This window comes from Ostrea edulis, chromosome 6 (assembly GCF_947568905.1).
Source record: "Ostrea edulis chromosome 6, xbOstEdul1.1, whole genome shotgun sequence".
Lineage (NCBI taxonomy): Eukaryota > Metazoa > Mollusca > Bivalvia > Ostreida > Ostreidae > Ostrea > Ostrea edulis.
This window is the reverse complement of record NC_079169.1, coordinates 8,315,121-8,319,553: the sequence shown is the minus strand read 5'-3', so window position 1 is coordinate 8,319,553 and position 4,433 is coordinate 8,315,121.

The window sequence follows — 4,433 nt, the reverse complement described above, 5'->3', positions numbered from 1 at the left end:
CTCACCGCTGCGACCTGAGTTCGATCCCCGTGAACGGCAGTGGTTGTATATGAGAGGATATGGCGGTCGCCCGCTCGGACACGTGGGTTTCCTCCGGGTACTCCGGTTTCCTCCCACATAAATGATCCCCTAGCGCAAATATCCGTACATCAAAAGACCCCATTGGAAATAAGCTTTCCAGCTTTCATGGGTTATCCTTGGTATTTATGTATGCATGTTTGTATGTATGTATATACCGAATAAACATATATTTATGTAAACAATTTCTCATATCAGGGTGTATTTATATATTTAAATGAAATTATTTGTCTAATCTATTTTTAGATTGTTTCTCTTTTTGTATTGTTCTTCGTCATCCAAGGCGAAAGGTTCTTGTAGGCTGGCTAATACAATGTATATGTATAAATGTCCCCTCCCCCTCCCGACAATTTGTTTTGTTTTGCCTCCGACTAGAATGATGTTCAGTCATTGGATAAATCGCGTCACGTGATTGCCGTTTAAATAGCAAAGTCTTTTTAATTGTATTCTTTCTTATATATATTTACATACAAGACATACTGGTCCTTGACAAAACAAGATTGTTACTGACTGTCTTCAGTTTGTTGGGTTGTTAAAGTCCATAGAGGGCTTCGCCTCGAAAAACAAGTGTGTTCTACCAACCGAGCTACATGTCTCTCACCAACGATCGAACCCGGCTGACCGCCACATTTCTCCTTCACATCTTGAAGACATCAACCCAGGATATTTATCCCCTGTCAGGCTTTTTCACCTGTCAGTTCCAGGGGCTGGTCTACATCACCAAAAGTATTTACATATAGCAGGAAAGGAGAAAATTCAACGGACCAGACGGGGATTCTACACACCCACCCACCCCCACCCCCCGGAATTCATTAATCAAGACTTTTACCAATTGAGCTATCTGGCAACCGGCGATCGAACCCGTTTGACCACCACAGTTCATTATCAGAAATATGTATTTAACCTGCATATTGTTTGATTGCATATTTGAGTTGGTATGCCAACTAGGACTACTTTTAGGTTAAACCTCCTACCCTGTACACGATGCCACAGAGGCCGTATTCAACTTTACAGAAATAAAAAGACAAATGTGAGAACGTTTTACCACCACCTGTATAATTCTGCTCAAGATTGCGGGGTCCGTTTTCTCTACTAATGGGAAAACAGTCATGCAATAAAATGTTTCAGAGACCACATTGAAGTAATATATGAAAGTCGATTTGTTCCAAGATTTGGGGGGGGGATTACGAGATTGCGTTACGAGATATATGTAATTATCATCTTGTAAATACGAGATACTAATTGGCTTTCTTTGATTAGTATATATTAAGGAGTTTCTAAAGATAGGAGATGGGATCTCGTTAGAGCAAAATATCATCTCGTATCTATGAGAGGGAAAAAAATTCGCAGAAACTGAAAGCCGATTAGTATATCGAGGATTTTTAACATAATTATCCCGTATTTTCAAGAAACTAATTCCATCGGCCTTGGTAAATACAAACGATCATTTCCTTATGGCAGACTGTGCAAATATGTAAAATTGCATAATGGCTATTGTGACGTATTTCGTCAGCCGTCAAATTCATTGAGTCACTAGTTCGGAGTGGTCATATAGTGATCTGAGATCGAACATGTATTCTTGATTTTAACACTTTCAGTTGTTGCACATGTTTTACACTCTGATGGTTTCTGGAAAATACAGTAAAATATATCGACATGAACCAAACGCCTTTACATGGAGTACTGGTATATCGCTTTATTCCTCGATCCTTTATGAATATTGATATCTATTTATATTTCCGATATGTTCCCTTCAATATCTTTTAAAATTTACCAATTGAAATGATAGCCATTTCCTCATGAATGTGAACAATGTGCGTATGAATCTTGATAAATATAGGACGACTATTTTAACGACTGATAGTTCCAACAAAACGAAAGTAAATTGTAAAAATAAAATATAAATTCATTTTTGAATATACATGAGGATATGGACATTGCTTTATGAATTATATTGGCGTAAAACGTCACAGTTCATAACCTCATGTATTTCAAAAATGAAATTTATTTCTTAAACATACAACATGATATGTTCAAATTATATCCTAATTCGCAGATCTTTCAGAAATTTTCCAGAATTATATAACATGTATAATTATATCAATCCTTGTTACTGTAATGTAAATAGTGTTATTAAATTTGAATTTGGCGCCATTAGTTGGCATGTGACCTTGACTTCCGCTATAAGGGTATATAAACGTCATCCCGCTAGCGTCAGCACTTTCAGTGTTAGTTTGGCTTTCGAAGTGTAAAGTTGCTGCGAGAAGATTTTAGGTAAGCCGACAGTTTCCCATAAGAGAACGTGGATAAAGTATCCTTACTCTCGCGGGAATAGCTCGACTAGTCCTTAGTGGACAGATATAGTGTTTATCGTTATAAAATAAAAGTGCTGAGTAGCTGAGTACTCATTTGTTGAGCACTCATTTCACCTTTTTTAAGGCAGGAGGTTTTGCTCATCCGTTGAGTAATATTTTTTTTTAAAGTAACATTTTGTATATAGTTGGTTGATCTTAGTTGATTATTTTGATAGCGATTTTTATTAGTGATTAGTTAGTTAAGTAATTAAGGGTAATCATTTTATTTTCACGAGAGGAACTCGTTTCGCCGTATTTGTATATTTTGGCAGGCGATTATTAGTTTTATATATAAGTAAACATCATTATAGAGTCTCGGTCTCAGTTTAGTAACTGAGGGATCCCGTAAACAGAAGAGAACACGTTACATATTTTTGGTGGCAGCGGTGGGATCCTCGAGACTCAGGTTTTTTTGGGGGTTTTTTTTGTACTCTTGAAATGAATATGGATAAAAGTATAGAAGAAATAGAGAACGAGATCACTGCCCTTGAAGGACAAAGTGAGCAGATAAGAATTGAGAACTCATTTAAGAGAGAGGCCGGCAGGATTGAGCATTCGACCCCAAAGTCGACTCTGGCAGTGAGTAACCCAGTTGACGAGCATGATTCTGGGCTAGCATCGGGGCGTCCTTCCGAGTATGCAGACTTCCCAGGTACGGAGACTTGTGATCGAGAAGAATATAGTGGTGCCAGACCTAAAGTAAGATTCTCAACAGCAAAAGTAGAAGAGACAGAAAATGACAAACATTTAGAGGCTAGAGTGAGAAACTCAAGATCAATGAGTAGAACAATTGATGAGCATAAGTTGCCAAATTTTGAAGAAAATGAGAGTCCATATGCGCTTAGAAGAGATGAAGACGTCATAACAATGAGACGAAATCGTTCACGTGAGACAAAGAGAGCGAGTGATAAAGCAGAAACGAAATTTAACTCAACAGATAAAGCACCAATGAGTACATTTATCAAACCAGCAACATTCGATGGAAGCGGATCGTGGCTTGATTACAAATCTCATTTCGAGGCTTGCTCAGAGTTAAATAAATGGACAAATAAACAGAAAGGACTCTACCTCGCGGTTTCGTTGAGAGGTCAAGCACAAGGTATACTAGGTAATTTGAGTGGTGATATTACTCACGAGTACTCAATCCTTGTTAAAGCACTGGGGGAAAGATTTCTTCCTGCAAACCAAATGGAATTGTATAGAGTGCAATTGAGAGAAAAACGTCAAAAGGCCACAGAATCATTGCCTGAACTTGGACAAGCGATCAGACGACTCACGAACTTAGCATATCCTTCAGCTGGTAATGACTTACAAGAAACATTAGCAAAAGAGCAATTCATTGATGCCCTGGTTGACTCGGACATGAGAATACGTATTAAACAAAGTCGTCCAAAGACATTGAATGAAGCAATTAGTCTTGCCGTTGAACTTGAAGCTTATATTAAATCTGACCGGCGAAATCAAGAGATAAAAAACTTTGCTCGCCCATTGTCCGGCAATGAATCTAAAGGTTCAGATTTTGAGTCGAGAATGACCTCGATAGAAAAGACGTTGGATACTATGCTACGTGAACTTTCTCAGCTGAAGAAATGTAGAGATGTTACTCATGAGCAGAGAAAGGATTATGAGAAGAGTTCGACCATCCAGAAACCCAAAAGTCCTATGTCTCAATGGACCTGTTATACGTGTGGAAAACGTGGTCACATAAGTATTTATTGTAAGAAACCAAAACCCAGTCAAGACAAAGGAAGAAACAGAGGAACTGACCATTATTCGGGAGACAGAAGACCTAAAGATGCAGAGAAAGGCAACAGCAATTTCTCATCTTTGAGCACCGAGGAAGAAAAATCAGTCCAAAATAAGGTGGGAATTAGTCGTCACAAGAACGAAGCTGGGATGTTCATTAAGGCAGTAGTGAACAATCGTCCAGTAAACCTACTGGTAGATACAGGAGCAACAATAAGCATCCTTGCGTCTTGTATTTACGAAGAGTTTAAATCG